The sequence below is a fragment of the Crinia signifera genome, chromosome 8, assembly GCF_055691185.1.
Source record: "Crinia signifera chromosome 8, ASM5569118v1, whole genome shotgun sequence".
Taxonomy (NCBI): domain Eukaryota; kingdom Metazoa; phylum Chordata; class Amphibia; order Anura; family Myobatrachidae; genus Crinia; species Crinia signifera.
The window spans coordinates 56679710-56699909 of NC_139224.1; the positions used below are offsets into that span (position 1 = coordinate 56679710).

General features: G+C 44.2%; 1 protein-coding gene across 2 annotated transcripts in view; it reads left to right on the forward strand.

Moving 5' to 3' along the window:
• Positions 1-1019: 1019 nt before the first annotated feature.
• GALR3 (galanin receptor 3) overlaps positions 1020-20200 on the forward strand; it is a 59379-nt gene continuing 40198 nt past the window's right edge. The window contains exon 1 of one of the 2 annotated variants that reach the window (XM_083156446.1): positions 1020-1271. The gene's annotated coding sequence lies outside the window, so the exon portion shown is untranslated. Of the gene's footprint in view, positions 1272-18313; positions 18417-20200 lie in introns of those variants that run through there. The other variant, XM_083156445.1, reaches the window with a different exon arrangement.

A 20200-nucleotide genomic window follows, 5' to 3' on the forward strand; every position in this document is an offset into this window, starting at 1 on the left:
TGTTTCATGTTTGTTTCATGCCATGTATTTCATATGTATCTCTTTAGGTTCTTATGCTCCAGTAGTTGGTTCTCTACACATATCACTTGCACTATTATTCATGTATATATGTAAAAAAAAATTTGTTTCACAGGGTCGCCTAGCAACCCCTCTGACGGCCGTGACGCACCGAATGGTGTGCGCCACCGGAGGGTGACGTCATTGGATCCGGCCCGGCGAGGGTGAGCGGGCTCCCTCTCACTTGTGGTGTTGTTGGCTATATAGGTAAGATTGTTACTTGTTTTCTTTGAGCTTGAAAAAGGTTATTAAAACCGAAACGTTGCTACACTTTGTGTGTCCCGTGTATCCTGTGACAAATCCTCCGAGTGCCATCAATTGCTCCCTCGTATACTCCGTGTGCCCGCACACGCTGAGAGGCACCAGAGGTGCTACCTTCGGATATCCCAAAGAGTGCCGACCCTTACACCCCGATATATATATACATATACATATACAGATGGGGCAGGCCTCTTCCTTGCTGGCAAATCGCCAGAACGTCAGCACTGGCGATCCGCCAGCAGCCTGCCTCACCATCTGACTGAGATCACGCGCACGCGCGTCTCAATCTCCGTCGGCGGGGCGATGGGAACCCAGTCCGTCTCCGCCTCAGGGAGACGGACAGGGTTAGGGGGGGGGGGGTGCGGGCAGGCGGCGGGGACCCCGGGTTACCGCCGACAAGCCGGTGGTGACCCGGGGGAGCGGCTGGAAGCGCCGTCAGAAGGAGACGGACGCGCCTCTCGTGCACGTGCGTCCCCTTCTCGCTATGCAGATGGCGGGGGATGGCGGCTGGCATCGCCATCGCCATCCCCTGCCAAGATGGGACCTGCCCCATCTGTATATAGACCAGTTCTCGGGTAGAGATATGAGCACTCGCCACTTTATCAAAGAAGAATCAATTTGATAAAATCAAAAGGTATTTATTTCCAACAATGTCATCTGAGTAAATCTACAGTAATCACATTGCTCCGATGTTTAGGTCCTTGAACAGTAGACCTTTATCAAGGAGCATGCGTGATGATAATCAGACCTTGAAAAAGCATCTTGGTGGATGTGAAACGCGTTGGACCAAGAGAGGGACATCCCGACAGCAAGGGGACACACTGCCACCCGCTCCAGCTACTACCGCAAGCCACGAACAGAAGCCGGAGAATCGGGTGACGTCACCCCAAGCCGCCCGCAGCACACGGAAGACGCTGAACAGCAAAGCGCTGCCGTCTTCTCCTGCAAAACAGGTTAGCAAGCTAGGGCAAGCTAGAGCTATTACAAACTGGACTGTTGCTCCCTCCAACATTACAAAAGAGTGTAAACAATTTATGCACGTTTTTATTTTATTTTATTATTTTTTATTTTTTTATTTTTATTTTTATATTTATTTTTATTTTATTTTATTTTTATATTTATTTTTATTTTATTTTATTTTTTTTACCTTTATTCTCCATTTACGCTCTCTTTTTCTTGATTAACCCTATCTCTCCAACCCCCACCCTCCACTGTCCCTCCCGACAAGCGCCTAATAATCCTTTTTACTTTTAGCAAAAAACACCCCTCACTGCTTAGGGAGTGGAGATGGGGTGGTCAGGTGTTGACGGGATTAAGGAGAAAGTTGCAAGTGAGATTGATGAAATCATGAAATTGACGTGCTGCAGAACATCACCCTCGGCCTTCTGAAGCTCTGTGTGGGGGCACATGTCGCACCACCCTAGTTAAAGCCATAGCTGTGCCAAACATACCTTTCATCTTTTAATCAGCAAGCCCTTTTAAAACTTTGCTATTTAGAAGATAAAAGGTGTTATAGAGAGTTCACTACTTGGGCGCTTAATCATTAAATAAAGGTTTTTCAAAGACATCAATTATCTGTGTTTTCCTGAAAAATGTACAGTACTGTACCTTATTTTACACTTCAAAGTGTTGCTATTTTAAACCCCTTGTACTCTATAACTACCTTGGCTTTTCCCTACTGCTACAAATTGTTCATCAACAAGGAAGAGTACAAGGAGCATTGAGTTCCTGAAGACCAAGGCAGGCTGGGATTTAAAAACAGCCGGTAAATTTCTTGAAGCAGCTGAAGTGGGGGGCGGGAACTCATGGGGGTGTGGTCAGCCGGGGGGGGGTCTCGTGCGCGCACTCCCCCTGGCGGAAACTGCCCGCTGGCGGGGGCTGGCGAAAGTATCTACAAAGACTCCATCTGTATGACTAGAATTAGTGAGGGTGTGTATAGTTTAGATCCAAGGTACAGTATGTATGGTTGAGATTCCGGAGGTGTGTATATTTAAAGTTAGGTTGTGGGATCTGTGTATAATTAGAATTAGGCTGTGTGGAAGACGAAATTGCACCTCTATGCTATTAATGTATTGCGAACGACCTCTACGCCATTTAATTACGTTATTTGTGTAGTTCTAGTTTAAACCAATCGATCGAGGACGGACGTAATACATTAATGTCTAATCGTAGGGGTACATTATGTATTCCCCAAAAGTTTTGGAATATGGTCGTCCATACTTTATTGTCTAATATTGTATAGACTACCGTCACAGACATAAGCTCAGTGAACCAACATCAATGCGTTTAATTACATAACCCCACACCCTGCGTGGACAGGAAGACACTCCAGGTGGAATGAAGAACCAATGAGAAGACACCTGGTCGCTTTGCCTTACCCAATGACCATCAAGTCTGACCTTCCAGCCCCTTTGCTTTAAAAGGAGCAACACTGGGATCCTGGGCACAAAATGTGATCTTACAGAGCACATTCCCGGGATCCTGGGGAGAGAGTTTATTCAATCGCACCTAAGCGTCTGTGACGGTAATTGATATATTTATATGTGTGTTTGTTGTACTGTGTCAGCTGTACTTGCGTTCCATAGTCACTGCGTTTGTTTAAACCATTTATGTAGTACCTATTTATTGTATCTTTGTATTGTAGAATTGTTCCTGTATATTGATTGTTACCCTCTTATCACCTTTGTCCATTAAGGACTACAATATACTAGGAGACAGGGTTAGATCCATGATCCAATCATAACTGATTGTTTGTGCGTATCAATTCCTTTATAAGTACATAGCGTATAAGAACCTTTAAAAGGTTTTCTTATTCTCAGTGAGGATAAGAGTAAATGTACAGTATATGAGACAACATAGAGACAATGGTTTGTGGTTGCACCAATTCATATGTAAATGTATTTTACAACCTTTCACAGTGCCTAAAGGCCCCCATACACTATGCGATTTTGGGACGATTTCATCCGATTTCGGCACTTTGTGCCGATAATCGGATGAAATCGGCCCAAAATCGTAGGTATGTGACATTTGATCCGATCCGATGCGCGGTCCCGTGCGCATCGGACCGGATCAGGGAGGTCGGACGGTCTGTACATACGATCACGTCCGACCTCCCTGTATGCATATGCCTGCCACCTGACAGGCATATGCATACAGACACCGGGGGAGTAGTGGGGGCGGCCAGCGGCAGCGGTGGTGGGGGCGGCCAGCGGCGGTAGTGGGGGCGGGCAGCGGCGGCGGGCGGCGTTTGCGGTGAGCGCAGTGTACTTACACATAGCAGCAGCGGCGGGGACGGGACGCGCAGTGGCGGCTATTATATTTTTAAAATACTTGTCAAATGACCGGCCGCTCTCTGATTGGCTGAGAGCTCTCCGGCCAATCAGAGAGCGGCCGGTCATTTGACAAGTATTTTAAAAATATAATAGCCGCCACTGCGCGTCCCGTCCCCGCCGCTGCTGCTATGTGTAAGTACACTGCGCTCACCGCAAACGCCGCCCGTCGCCGCTGCCCGCCCCCACTACCGCCGCTGGCCGCCCCCACCACCGCTGCCCGTCCCCACTACTGCCGCTGCCCGCCCCCACTACTGCTCACCGCCCTGCAGCTCCCCAGGGTTTTTTTTACATGGGATAAATCGCATGCGATTTATCCCATGTAAAAATGGCACATCAAGTGCCAAATTGTATGTGAGCCTCCCTGGGAGCTGCCGGGCGGCTCGCAGGTAAATTGGGTCCGACTTGTCCCTAGGACAAGTCGGCCTAATGTATGGGGGCCTTTAGACACAGCTCCACTGCTGTAGATGAAATGATGGCATGGTGGTTGCTAGGGGTAACGTGAAAAGGTAACAAATGAGTAAGGTTAAGGAAACAGCATAACTATTATATTGTCCACTGGTTTATTAAATAATTGACTTTCATAGCTGCAAGGCATTCTGTATGGTAGGGCGTTGGGGGGAGGGGGGTTTGGTTAAGCTGGTTAGGCATAGGCTGCAGGGGGATTACAGTTAGAGTTAGGCTGCAAACATGTGTCTTTGGCTAGGGTTATGGTGCTAGGGATTGACTGCTGGGTGTGGTTAGGATAGGCTGTGCGGGGGGATGGAAGGTAAGGGTTAGGTTAGGGTTAGGTTGCAGGGGTTGTATAGTTAGGGTTAAGCCATGACAAACCAAGGCTTATTATCATTTACCGTTCTCAGCTACAAAGCATTAGAACAATACAGTAGGGGATTAGCAGAGGATAAAGTCTGACAGCTCTGGCTCACTTAATCTTATTAAAGGGCTAGGGGCCTTATTTTGGTTCACTCTTTCTGACAAAATCCTTCTTAGATGGACAAAACCATGTGCACTGCAGGTGGGGCAGATGTTACTTGTGCAGAGAGAATTAGATTTGGGTGGGGTTTTACTTCAAAGTGAGATCTATATTGCAGTATAAAAATAAAGCAGTCTGTATTTAGCCTGCACAGAAACAAAATAACTCACCCAAATATAATTCTCTCTGCACATTTTACATATGCCCCCCTGCAGTGCACATGGTTTTGTCCATCTAAGAAGGATTTTGTCAGAAAGAGTAAACCAAAATAAGGCCCTAGATGAGGATGGCTCTATCTGTAAGGGTCCCCTGTATTTTTAAAATTAGTATTTTTAAAAGAGATAATGCCAAAGCCAGGGGCCACTTTATATTGGCCGCTGTGGCATTTTATAAATAACTAGTCAGCCCAGGCTGGAATTCCTGGTGGAGTGGGCCACCCCCCCCCCCCTCCAAAAAAAATGGTCATCCCCCCAGGGCACCCTTGGATGGTGGGTATTACGAGCTGCCTCTGGCAGGTCTGTGTGAATGCAGCCTGACTGTTCTGTGTTCAGTTTCACCTGTCAAATAATTAGGCAATTAGCACTGTGCTTTGTGTGTCAGGCAGTTCACCACCAGTGACTTTCCTCATTAAGGGGGCTGTCTATTCTAGCTGTTCTGATCGGACATTGCTCCCTTTATTACCCAGTTTGCCTTAAAGCTGTGTACACATGTGGGCGATTTCAGTACATACTGTTTGTATTCTGCTTCTGTTTGTATTCTGGGATTATTCCTGTGTCCTGTTTGAAACTAGCACTGCCCTACAGTCTGCTCTCACTGTATGTCCATCTGTGTCACTGCAAGCGTCTATTCCGCTATTACAGGTTCCCTAACTAGTCTGTTTGTCTGCCAGTGTGTTGTTTCTTATGAGCCCCATACATCAACAATCACAATTAATGGTTTTCCAGATCCAGTGATTTTTTGGCCAGATAAATGGTTTCTACAATCTATTTGACTTGCCCACACATTACAGATTTATTCCAGTGATCAGCAGATTTTTCCCATCTAAAGATTGCATCTTCATATCTGGAAAGTGCCCATACATCACCTCAATCGAATGTCATTTCAGATGTTACTTCTTATCATAATTTAAATAAAAGAAGAAGACGAGACGGGAATGTCCGCACATATAAAAAAACAACCGCAGATATTACCAGATTATTAAACATGTTTAAAAATCTGATTCAGCAATCGATTGGTGATCCCGATCAATTTTTGATCGGGATCGCCAAAAGGGGGAGCCCACACATTAAAGATTAATTGTGACAATCATCTCCTCTCCCTCTGTAAGACCTGGCAGCACCGGAGTGGGGGGCGGACCTACTTTGCCCTCACAAATGTGGCTGTTATAGCTGAGGCCTTAGCATACTAAAGGCTTTAAGGTCTGCTGGGCAAATGCAACAGGGCCACCTATACCACCTTGGTGGCATCCCTAACAGTGGGTGCCTGGATGATAGCAATTGAGGGTAATAATTTGAATATAGTGTTTTGCTGTGGAACTATAAATCTCAGCAAGCTTCAGCAGCATGCTGGTACTTGGATTACCACAAGAACCAGAATGTGTTACATTAAAGGATCTGCTGGTTGTTGTTGTTCTGCATCAAAACAAATATTCAAATAAAAACACATGCACCATGACAGTATAACTTTAATAAACATACATGCACACACATATACTTACCTATGTTGACACATGGCCCTTCGATCCACTTTAGGGGACCTGTTAAAAAAAACAAAACGGCTCACATAAATACCTGTTCGGTCCATGTAGACATCCAGGGGTTAAAATCAGGGAGAACCACGTAAGCAGAGCTTCTCTGATTGGCTGAGCTCCACTGAGCTGTCAGTCAAAGCGGAGCTCATGTACAGTTACAAGGGGAAGAAATCACCATTGTATGTATACATGAGAACTGTGGTTAGCTAAACCACAAAGTTTAATTAGGTCAAGTGTGCAGTGCCAGATTAAGGTCTAAATGGGCCTGGAGCTGAAAATTATCAATGGCCTATTATGCGCAATAATAGGGGTAGTGGCCAGCACATTATAATGTGTTGGGAGTGACCAGTGTTCTGGTTGGGTGGTCTGCTCATGGGTGTGTCTCTATTTGTGTAAATACTTTCAACTAATTATATACAGATGGAGCGGGCCTCGCTCTTGCAGGGGATGGCGGAAGATTCGCCATCTGCCATTGCCTCCATCTGTTCTGCGAATGGGGATGCGCGTGTTCCCTTCCGACGGCACCTCCCTGCTTTCCCACCTAACCCTGGAGCGGAGACGGACAAGGTTCCCGCTGCCCGGAAACTGAGACGCGCCTCTCAGTCAGATAGTCAGATGGAGCGGAGATTGACCCCTAGAGGGCAAACCAGACCCCCAGTGTGAGCTGCTGCAACAATGCAGAGATGGTACAGTACAATTTCAATAAAAGAAAAGCTGCAGGCAGAACCCCTGACTTATCTGGGATGATGCTATCACAGCAGAAGGAACTCAGGGGACTGCAGCACAGGAATAGGCAGGAAGGAGCACTGATTGGGACCAGGAACACAGACCCTGTAGCACAAGCAAGGCTGGGCACAGGACGCTGGATACAAGGGCTGGGACCGGGCACGCTCTGGAGCAGGAACCAAGACAAACAGAACTGCACTGGGAACTATAACCGGCAGCGTCTGCATGCTGAGAACCTAACTATATAGCCTTGCATGCAGCCACACTCAAGAAGCAGGATATGCATGAAACCCAGGGAGCTGGATCAGCAAAACCCTGATCCAGGGGAAAACATACAAACTGCAAACAGAATATATTAACTGCACATTTACACCGATCCACTAGAGGTAGATCGTAAAAGCTCATTGCCAGGGGTTCCATGCTCATTGCCATGTGGGTTTACATGCTCATTGCCAAGGAGGAATACATGTTCATTGCCCATTGGCAAAAAAAAAAAATGGAAGAGTCGCTGTAACAGCTGTTTGGTATTACTATAGAGGTGTCAAGGTTATTTTTTGCTAAGCAAAGTAATATTCGTAATGCATACCTCCCAACTTTTTGGATGAGGAAAATGGGGCAGCTGCGTGTGCCCAAAATTAGGAGTGTGGCTTCTCGACATGGCCATGTCTGTTTTCGCCGCTGTGGAGGCCTGACCAGCGGCGCTGTAAGCTGCTGGCCAGCCCCCAGCCTCTCTGCTGCCAGAATAGATTCACCAGATGAGAGAGGGCCTCCCAACTGCCCGCTCCCCCCCCCCCCACCGCTGGATAATGTCGACGCCGGGTGGGATGCAGGAACATCCCCAAAAACCAGTTGGGAGGTATGGTTAATGTATAAAGCCTTCAAAGATGCTTATAGCTTCCAATGAGCTTCTATCATTTTATAGAATGTACTTGATAAATGATATATAAACTCTAATGGGTAGGTATAGTCAACTTTTCCATCTGTTCGCTTAAGGCACAGGTTCTCAAAGTAGGTCCTCGGGACCCAACACAGTGCCTGTTTTGCAGGTCTCCTCACAGAATAAGTGAAATAATTAGTTCCACCTGTGGATCTTTTCAAATGTGTCAGTCAGTAAAGAGTGCACCTGGCTTAAAAATATAGTGTTGATTATTGATAGCTCCAACATTGATGCGATAAGTCAGGCATTGATGGAGAACCATGGGTGGATTTTGTTTTGCAGATGAGCAGTCAGCTAATGCTATTACACCAACTAAACTAATGATAATCAATGGCAACCGTAATCTGCTGTCACTGCTGTGACTATTTACAGCATGGGTCCTCAAACTGCGGCCCTCCAGATGTTGTGAAACTACAAATCCCAGCATGCCTTGCCACAGATTTAACACTGCCTTGTAGCAAAAGTGTGGCAAGGCATGCTGGGATTTGTATAGAGAACGAGGGGTTTGTACCTACGCACTGAATCTATCTATTTGGTAATCCTTAACTAGCAGCTGCACCTAAACGGGTGACTAGTCCCGTTTGAAGAAATGGGCAAGATATGAGAATAGTTTTGTGGTGCTGCGCTCCGTTAATGAAAATTCTACAGGCTGTTTTTTATAAAATAAATAGTTGTTCTTTATTTGTGTATAATAATAATGGGTATACGGCAATCAACCTTTTCAATACAAACGCCTGCCGCTAAGGACAAGAATATTATATTCCTTCAAGGTTATTACAATTGCTCGTGGTGGATGAACATGCGACACATGCACGATGTGTCTGGACCATGTGTGTTAGTTTACAAAACAAGTAAATGGTATATGACAAAAAATGTAGAAAAAGAACAAAACATAATGATAATGAACAAAGAGAAAAATGAAAAAAAAAATGAAAAAAATGAAAAAAATGAAAAAAATGAAAAAAATGAAAAAAATGAGAATGAAAAAAATGTAGAAAAAGTCAACACATGTGTGTCGTCAGTTATCTGTCCAATAAATTGGACGGTGTGTACACAATTGTCGCAATATTTAGCAATAATTGCAGTAAACTTGGGGTTCCTTGGTAGGAGAAAGATGTGTTTAAACTTAGTCTGTGGCTTGGCACAATGTCAAGCGGCGTCCCGCTATTTCTAATCCTCCTGTCAGTTAGTTACCGGTTATTGCTGGTACCTGTAGGTTGGTGTTCGTGTTCGGTCGCGGTTTTCTCGTTGGGAGGTGGCTTGGGATCACTGACCCGAGCTGACCCGATGTGTGCTTTGAGGTGCACGCTCCCGCGCACCTCATCGCACAGTACAAAAAGTATGTGCTTGCACATACGTTTTGTACCTAGTTCTCATCAAATCGCATCGCATTGCATGCACAACGTGTGCACATGCAATGCAATGCAATTTGATCCGTGCTACTACAGCAAGGAAAGCACGCCCATAAAGCAGCGTGTATGGGCAGCTTAAGTTTAAACACATCTTTCTCCTACCAAGGAACCCCAAGTTTACTGCAATTATTGCTAAATATTGCGACAATTGTGTACACACCGTCCAATTTATTGGACAGATAACTGACGACACACATGTGTTGACTTTTTCTACATTTTTTTCATTCTCATTTTTTTCATTTTCTCTTTGTTCATTATCATTATGTTTTGTTCTTTTTCTACATTTTTTGTCATATACCATTTACTTGTTTTGTAAACTAACACACATGGTCCAGACACATCGTGCATGTGTCGCATGTTCATCCACCACGAGCAATTGTAATAACCTTGAAGGAATATAATATTCTTGTCCTTAGCGGCAGGCGGTTGTATTGAAAAGGTTGATTGCCGTATACCCATTATTATTATACACAAATAAAGAACAACTATTTATTTTATAAAAAACAGACTGTAGAATTTTCATTAACGGAGCGCAGCACCACAAAACTATTCTCATATCATGCTGGGATTTGTAGTTTCACAACATCTGGAGGACCGCAGTTTGAGGACCCATGATTTACAGTGTTGTAGAGAGCTGGCTGTGGCCTCAATAATTTTTTCGGGGACGTGCCGGTTATCATAGGAGGTTTGGCCAAGCCCAGGCTTGCCTACCCTCCCAGAATTGCCGGGAGGCTCCCAAAAATGCAGTGAATTGCGTTGTTTGACTGCTATGTGGGTGGGACTTGATGACGCCTGCCCTGCCCCGCCCCCTGGCTTCTCCCAGGGGGCGAGGAGAAAACAGAAGTCGGCAAGTATGGCAAAGCCCCTTTAGGAAAAAAATTCGCAAAAAAAAAAATATGGCTCACCACAATGAAAAAGTCAGCATTGGGGGAGGAGCGATCAGTGTTATAGATTCCACCCTTTCACAAGTGGGCAGCAGACCCAGACTCCTCTAATACCACTTTTACACTAGGATCCCGGATCGAACCCTGTATTTTGACCACAGGAATTTTCCAGGTCAGACCCTGCTTCAGACACCATTTACACTGCACTTCAACCACGTTATTCCCAGGTCAGTGCTCTTTTATACTTAAAACGGGTCAGCCCTGCTTTTCCCTGTTGATGTACTTTAATATTGCCTTTTTGGGCTGTTTAAGATGAGGTCACAGGTCACAGCAGCAAAATATTAGGTATCCATCTGTTCTTCAGTGATCCACTCACTAACACTAACTAGTCCCTATACATGCACAGAGAGACTCCTAGGTCTCAGAAACTAGAATATATATAGTAATTGCATGGTAATAAGAAAAACATATATATAGAGAGAGAGAGAGATTGTCAAAGATACACCTTCTTAAAGATACATAGGGCCTGATTCAGGTGGGGGTCTGTGAATGCGCATGCGTGGATCTGCGCATGTACAGACTCCCTGTGCAAATGCCTTTGGTAAGTATCACACTCTCCAAGGCGTTCGCATGGGCAGAGGAGGGCGGGGGAGGCAGCAGGGGAACACCCAGTGTCCCCATGAACTGACATTCCCATGGGATGCAGGTGATGTCACATGACGTCAGTGTCTGCCCCCAATTCAGTCATCAGCAGCCATCTGACAGGTAAGTATTGACTTACTTTTGTGACTGAAAGCTGCAGAAAGTTGACGCTTGGTCTTTCCGATATATATCTTTTTCCACATTTACAGTATATAGATCAGGTGTGTAGTGAGACGTCATGCAGCTTTTAATAACCCATGATTTTTTATGTCCCAAAATCTGTGCCATAATCTTCATCTACATATTGGCACGTTTTGCACTTATTGCATGGGAAAACACCTTCGCTGTTTGTAACCAGAGCCGGCCTTAGGCATAGGCAAACTAGGCAATTGCCTAGGGCATTTGGAATGCCTAGGGGCATCAGCAGCTTCTGCTGATTAAAATGATATGCAGCATGCCTATATTCTGTGTGTGAGTGAGGCTGTATCTGCATATGAAATAGTGTATTCATGGAAATCACTGTAACATAGCATTCTGTATGCAGGTACAGCCACAGTCGCACACAGAATATAGGCATGCCGCATATCATTTTAATCATCGGAAGCTCCTTGTGTGTGCTGGTCATAACAATGCAAATAAGATGAATTTTCAGCAAAAAGGGCACCCAACGTTAGCAGAACTGGCCAGGAGCTGCATGGCCTATTGAGGCAAGATGTATGAGGAATCATCTGTATCCAAGCAGAGGCAGAAGTCACAGTGTTAGTGGCTGTGCGAGTGCTGTCTGCGGGTGGGTTGGTTGTGCAATAGTGTTCGGCATATGTGTAAGGGGCATTATGTGTGTCATGTGTTTAAGTGCATTAATAATGTGCAACACAAGTGTAATGGGCATTATGTGTGTCATGTGTATAAGGGCATTAATAATGTGCAACATATGTGTAAGGGGCATTATGTGTGTCATGTGTATGAAGGGCATTAATAAAGGTTGGCATAAGGTGTAGGGGGCATTATGGTTATAAGGACATTCATAATGTGTGTCATGTGTAAGGGGCATTACTGTGTGGTATTATCAGGGGTGCCAAGAGAAAGGGGTAGGGGTACAAATTACCCAGGCCAAAGTCTGATGGAAGGGCCCAGTGGGGTCACCAGGCCCCCTCCCCTTAAGTGACAGGGGCAGCTGCAGCTCTTCTCCTCTGCCCATCACACACTGCTTTGTGCTGGGTTGCAGTGTGGCCATGGAGGGTGCTTAAAATACAATATTTTCTCAGGATTTTTTTCTAAGGTTATAATGTGAATAATGTGAGGAGTAATGTATATAAGGTAAAGTGGTACTACTGTGTGATGTAACGTGAATAAGGGACACCATCACATGATATAATGTGAATAAAGTTGCACTACTGTGTGGCATAATTTGAATTGGGGGTACTATTGTGTGGCCAAGCCCCTTCCCAGCAAGAACACACACTTGTTTGGGCTGCGCACCGAATGTGTGCACTGTTTCTATTTAAAATATTGCGGGTAGGAGCACCAAAATGATGACTGCTATGATAAAGATTGATGGTGCTGGGAAAGGGGAGCAGGGTCAGAGGCGGAACTAGTGGCGGTGCTAGGGGCACCAGCCAAAATCTTGCCTAGGGCGTCATGTAGGCTAGGGCCGGCTCTGTTTGTAACCAATTTTTTTTAACAGTTGACTTAAGGTGATGACAGATTTCAGAATGGCAGCTCACCTAAACACTTATTGAGGCTTGGGAGGAAGAAAGGTTTGTAGCAGGGGGTGGACAGTTAGTACATCCCAATGTTTAGTTAACATTTCTCTTATATTAGAAAGTAGTAATGTAAGAGACATTTTAACTAAACATTGGGATGTACGTGGACCCCCTTCTACAATGTGGCTCTGTCCAGTATATTGCTGGCAGCAGAGGATGATGTGGGGTATACTGTACATGTGAGTGCTGCATGGCCATAACCAACTGCCACCACCAACTGCCGCCCGCATGCCACATTGCAATCCTCAGTGCACAGCAATATCACTGGCATTTCCTGAGCAGCAGCTGATGTGGACACAAGAGAAAAGGCCTCTCAGGTGAGATCAATTTGCAAGCTATTCATCGCTGACAGAGATTCTCCGAGTGAATTATCAGTGAGTGGAGCTCAGCGCACAATTACATCTGTGCTTTTTCTTTCTTTTTTCCCCCCATTTTTTTTTTTTTTAACTTGATCACCTTCTGCCTCCGGTTACAATGAGCCGTCGTGAGTTATCCCAGCTGATTGGAAATGAAGGTCAGTAAATGTTTAGTAAATTAAATCTTAGACCAATGTCTCTTCTCTAGCAGTTGTCCTTTGTAGTGGGAGGGATTATTGCAGTGGTGGCTGGCCAGTGTCCCTGTGTTACTGGCTGGCACCTCCCATGCTGTCAGTTACAGACCAGGAACCGCTAAGCATTGGGGCCTGCATCCATACACTCATACTGTTACAGCTCTGTTTTTCAGTTGTATAGTAATATAATATATAAATCATGTTACTGCTGGAAGTCTTATTGTACACCAGCAATATCTTATCTTTACATGTCACATATGGCTATTTGTTATATCTACAATATATGAAATATCATTTTAGATGGACCCAGCCAGAACACCAGAGAGCCATGGCTGAGGTCAGGACGCCGCAGACCATCCCGTGGGAGTCAGTCAGCAAGAAGATCTGGACCAACATCGGGAAGAGGAAGGTCTGGACGAAGAGGAAGAGACCATCAGGCAGTTGCAGAGAGAGTAGATCACCTCCTGCTGGACAGCATCATGCGGCTCGTCCTGTCCCGTCTCCCCACCTACAGCAGGCGCACCATTGCAGACGGAGATGAACCAGAGTACTGTTCCATCTGCATCTCGGACATTGGGGTAGGTACAGAAATAGCTGTATCGTACTGTCACCACACCTTCCATGTTCCCTGTCTGACAGAATGGCTGCAGGTAAACAACATCTGCCCTCTGTGCCGCGTGAGACTCTTGAACCCGGATCATTTCTCCCACCTTTACTGACGGCTCCCCAGCAAAGCAGAACAACCAAACATAAGATCATGGTCTAAAGCGGTAAGTTCATGTTCTAAAGTTCAAAAGTTTTTACACTTTTACAGTGTTTTTTTCAATTTACAGTTTTTGTATTTTTCTAATTATTAATAAGACTTGTCACTGATCCCTCCAGTTACAACAATTGTTGTTACACGTTTACAGTGTTTTTCTCTATTTAAATTTTCTGTTTTGAAACTGGAGGGAATTGACGTGAACAAGCTGGGGATTAGGGCTACTGGCGACACCCCAAAAACAAAAACGACATTGAGCAGCCACCTCATGGGTGTGTTGGAAGAGCTGCTAAGCTGCTAATTATTTTTGAAATGGACAATTATATCCAACTCATTGATTACTTAATACTTGAACATTTAACATTTAAACCATCGCCGGTACTTCAGCTAGAAAACCTGATCCTTTTCATTGCCAATAAGTCTCCAAGTCACTATTTAAAATGTGTTTATTATTTATTTATTACCAGATTCTTATATAGCACATACATATTCCGCAGCGCTTTACATAGAATATTTGAATATTCACATCAGTCCCTGCCTCAGTGGAGCTTACATTCTATATGATATATCTTACATCTATATTCCCTACCACATGTAAATGCACACACGGATATTGTAGGGTTAATTTTTAGCCTAAAAGAAAAAAGGGGGTATAATTGAGCACTTGGGTGGGCTCAAGAATGGAACAGGCGCCTAGTGGGGTGATGTGTCGAGCTGCTCCCACATAGGCGGCACTTGTACTTTTAAAACCAGCTCTGGATTCTAAAGGTTGTACTGTTTTTTCCTACTACAATTTATCTCCGTATCTCATCCCTGGGTTTAACTTTGGAACGTTCTCAGCAATATACCAACATATGGGACACCACCACCGGCATACTGTGGATTACAAATACTGCATACATCGTGAGGACACTCCCTTGACTCAAGGATTGCATTCACCCTCCAGCGATATTTCAAGATCCTGCATGGTTTATGGACTCCCTTAATTCGATCATGGCCAAATCACCCAGTGGGAAAATGAGTTATTAATCTATATAGGAGATACACAAGAACAAGCAGGACTCCAGTACTACTAAGTTACATAGTTACATAGTAGGTGAGGCTGAATAAAGACTTGCATCCATCTAGTTCAACCTATGTTTATAATAGTTTATCCCTTGTTGTCAGAGCCAGATTAAGGTCTAAATGGGCCTAGAGCTGAAAATGATCAAGGGCCTATTATGCGCAATAATAGGGGTTGCGGACAGCACCTAATAATGTGGGGGCGTGACCAGTGTTCTGGTTGGGTGGTCTGCTCATGGGTATGTCTCTATTTGTGTAAATACTTTCAACTAATTATATATACCTGGAAAATGCAGGGGACTGGCATAAGAAAAATGCAGGGAGATATATTGGCGGGTGCACTCCAAAGGTGCACCCGCAGGACGCCGATGTCCTAAGATACTTGCGGGGTGAGGCAGCACTGCAGTCATAAAAAAATACTGAAAACCGAAACTTGGTAGACAGTATGTCAGCACCTTTTATGTGGTAACCTAAGTTTACCACACCATATACCCCTTATACAAATCATGCAACACAATAGTAACCCCTTATACTGTACTTGCTTCTTACACATTATGCCACATTGAATGAGACAAAATTCACACAGATTGAGCAAAAATTCACACTATGGCACACAGATTGAGTCGAAATTCACGTTATGCCACACAGATTAAGGCAAAATTCACATTTTGCCGCATGGGTTTAGCCAAAATACACATTATACCAGGCATGTCAAAACAGTGGCCCTCCATTCCCTAATTGCAAAACTGTGGCAATGTATTATGGGACTTGTAGTTTCACAGCTTGAGGGCCATAGTTTGGACATGCCTGCACTATAACAAACAGATTGAGCAATAATGCACAATATGCAATATTGGGGCATTGGCGCACATAAAAAATTTACACCATAATGCCCATTACATGTTAAGCCTCACACCATAATCTCCATTACGTATTATGCCAAACACCATAATGCCTATTAAAAATGATACTACATAAGTGTTGCTTACCTACATGTTCATTGCCAGGGGTTCCATGCTCATTGCCAGGGGTTCCATGCTCGTTGCCATGTGGGATCACATGCTCATTGCCAAGAGGGAATACATGCTCGCGATAACTGGAAGACAGTCGCCACCGGGCAGAAATGACAGCCATTAACAGCCGGGCAGAGAGCAGGGGGCTGCCCGGCTGTATTCAGAGCACTGCATGTCCCGGCTATTTTAAATAATATACCTTTCATACCAGAAAATGCAGGGAATATGGTCCCAGGATCATGCAGGGACATTCTCGGACTGGCACCTTTTACACCAGCCTAGTCCCTGCATTTTCTGGTGTGAGGGGGAGAGAAAACCACCCCCGCCCCCCTTTAAACAACCAGCTATAGCCTTCGAATGATTTTGGTCCCGTGAAACTGGGCCATTTGGTTCGAGAGAAATCTGTCCTCAAACAACATGAACAGCCATGAAATTACATTTCAGAAATGAAAAAATAAAATAAAATTTACCTTCAATATCTCTAGAACCAATGAACCCATATGGACCAGGTATCAAATTGAAGGCCCAGCGATTTGGGTTTGACTAAGATCAACCTCGAGTTTCTGTGAGGGGGAACTGGCAGCCATTGGAACTGGGAGGAGGTCGGAATTAGCGTGTCCCATGTCATCCTATGGGGAAAACGTTCCGGGTTTGCCTGGCAGTATCTCCGACTCCCGGGGGGCTAGCGACGCGGGGCTGATCTCGTTGGAAAGCCCTGACCCTCAGCTACAAAATGGGCCTATTTGGAGAGTGGGCCTGGAGCTATAGCTCCATCAGGCCCATTGTTAATCCGGCTCTGCAAGTGTGTGGTCTGACTACAGGGTGAATTAGGACCTGCTGTCCATAACACCTGTGCTGTGTGCACAGTGTCTATTTACTGCACTCTGCTAAGCAGAGCAGCAAGTAACAGAGAGTCTCCCAACAGGACAGTGATTGTTCTGTGAAAATAGGGACATTTGGGTGGTATGATGTTATGCACAGCTGATTTCCTGGTCTCAGTTTATAGCATGAGTGGATGTGTTTGGTGCAGCTATCTTGCTTTGGTGATTTGTACTGTATGTAATGGAGGGTATTAGGGGCAGACATTTTGTGAGGGTCAATTTTCAATAGCAGGAGTTTGAGGAGCGCTGGGACCGCAGACAAGATGCTAAATTTACTTGGGGGGGGGGGGGGGCTTTGCCAAAATTTTCAGCCAAAGGGCGGCGCAATTTTAGAAGTTACACCACTGGGAGGAACGATTCAGCACAGAAAAACTGACTGGCACAAATTATAGTTACGGTCCAGCCTAGAACCTTTGTGTTTTCTTTCAGTTTGACAAAAAACAATATAATCTCTATTCCAAAAATCATTTTTTTTTACAGTATGTCAATCTTCTTTCACAATTCAAAGCCTGATTCATACATCCTCAGATAGGATGTTTGTGTTGTGAAGGTATTTCCCCTCTGGTGACTAAACGTAACAATGATCTGTCCCCAGCCAGGAAAATGCTTTCGAGAATTCCCAGAGTAAGCGTGGGCACATTGCTGTGTTCTGTCTTGTCATATATACTGTACCATTTAGAAAACTTCTTTCCACATATTTTTTAAATCTGTTTGACTGAAACACATACAAGATAAGAAACAACACACAAAACTAGTGCAATATTCCCAGGTGGATTATATCGAGAGGTGGGACAAATGACCTGAGAAAAGCGGCGCTAGCGGTGTTTATGTCCCAATGTGCATCTTATTTATAATGTGATTTGACAAAGCCACTTCACGAGACTGCAATGAATAATTTGATATGTGACACTTGTATATTTGGAATATTTGGCTCCAATGCAGCAATAGTGTACGAGGATACAGCTTTATTAGACTTAAACAATAAAAAAGAAAACACATGCCATATATAAAGAAGACAGATTTAGGAACACTAATGCAAGATAACAGCATAAATTGTCAGGAGAAATGGCATGCAACTGCCTCTCACATTTCTCAGATTCCTTTAGAATCAGATTCTGCAAAACAAAATGTAAAAATAACAAAAACTATCAATGCGCATAACAAAAAAGTGCAATAATGTAGAGTGACAGAAGCATACAGTGATAAAAAAACACATATACAGATGCCAAACAATCAAGACTCAGACTGTATTGAGATGTCCAAATGCACCAAGCTAGCTCTTTTAAAAATGAAGAAAGGGGGGAAAGGGACTGTAGAAAAGGGAGGGATAGAGTGAGTGTGAGAGGAGGAGGAATCAGAGGAGAGAGCTGAATAGAGAGAGGGGAGATGAAACAAGTACAGCAGCTTAGACAGGAGGTAAGGAGAAAATATCCTTTATATATGCATTGTAGACAATAAAACACTGTATAGAAACATTACCTGCACACCCCATACCTTTATATACACAAATACTTCCATACACACTGTGTTACATGTATACTGTGAGTGCAGTCATGTACGTAGCCAGAAATCTAATTAACCAGGGAGAAATCTAAGGGCACACATCTGTGCATCAAGCTGAACCTCAGTCACACTGTATCTATTGATATTCACATTTACTACTGACATTTTCTGTGGGAAACAGAAGAGCAAACTCCTGGAGATAAGACCTGCATTATTCAAAGTACAAGACCTTACCTTTCTATAGCAGTGTACCTTCATGGACACTGAATCTGCACCTGTTGTGGTTCATATGTACAGTATACAGTATACAGTACAGATATTTTGTATACATGGCATGTGTATGACTACTTTGTAAAGATTCCTGTTTGTATATAGGAATGTATATTAAGTGGAGTTTTAAATGAGTGTGTTATGGGGATAATTGTGTTACAACTGTATAGAGGTGTAAAGGTATGTGCGCACAGTTGTGTTTGCTTCTACTGCCTAGTTACAGTGGGCTCCGTCATATTGGTATTTAAAAAAATGTGGCACTTGGTATGACACAGATGGTAAATTGTACACGTGTGTTGCAATAATTACTTATGCTATATTGAAGGCAAAGATGCCTGAATGGAGCTGAATGTATTCATATATAATTTATTTATGGACGACAAACATTTTATCTATGGGTGCTTAATTGTGTGTTTTTATGACTACAGTATGTGTTAACACATGCAAGGATCAGCTGCAGTACTTTACTGCAGTAATAAATATTTAAGGGGTTTTGCGAATGTGTGCATGTAAATACAGTACAGTACATCTATATTTGTTTGTAATACAGATGAATGGTTTCCAGATTTTGTTTCTTAACTATTTTATATGACTGAAATACAATTTTCAATTCATTGACATGACAAACACATTTTGCTAATCTGTCTTATATAGTTTATGTATTATTTTATTATGTGTTTTCTCTTATATCAGTTTTTTTGTGGATGATCATGTGTAAATCATACTTGTCAGCTCTCCCTGATTGTTGGGGAGAGTCCTTGAAATAGTAGAAATCTCCCTGACTCCCGGAAGAGTCTGGCAGCCTCTGATTGCACCTTACCCCCATTACATAGGTGTTTCTATAATAGGTGCAGTGTGCAGGGTTCACACGGGCCCCTGGGTTCAGGGGGAGCCACACCACACACACTGCACCCAGGGGAGCCAATTTATGATTTATCCGGTGGGTGCTCCCACAGACTATCATCCCCAACACCCAACCCCCTCCACGGGACGCACCCGCTGCTTGCCGTCGGGGGGATCCTAGCAGCAGCGGGGTCCCAGCAGCGGATATGCCGTCAACAGCAGGGTCCCTTCGGAAGATGGGAACTAGCAGCGGTATTAATACTGCTACTAGTTCCCATCCGCCGCAGGGACGCTGCGGCGTGGCTCGTGCCGTGGGTGCTCCTCACTTTCTGTGGGTGCTCGGACCCCGGAGCACCCACGGTTTCGGCGCAGGACACAGGTCTACTGCAGCAGGAAGCGGCTGCTTGTATAGAACCACATGTAAAACACAATATATGAGGAATGCCTAAAAGTATCAGTGTTTTTCATCGATAAGCAGATCTTACTAACTGCTTTGTGGCTCATTTTCACTCTGATGTATATCTCTTTTTCAAAAGTAGTAAGGAATAATTAGTTGTTTATAATTAGTTTTGTTGTTGTTTATG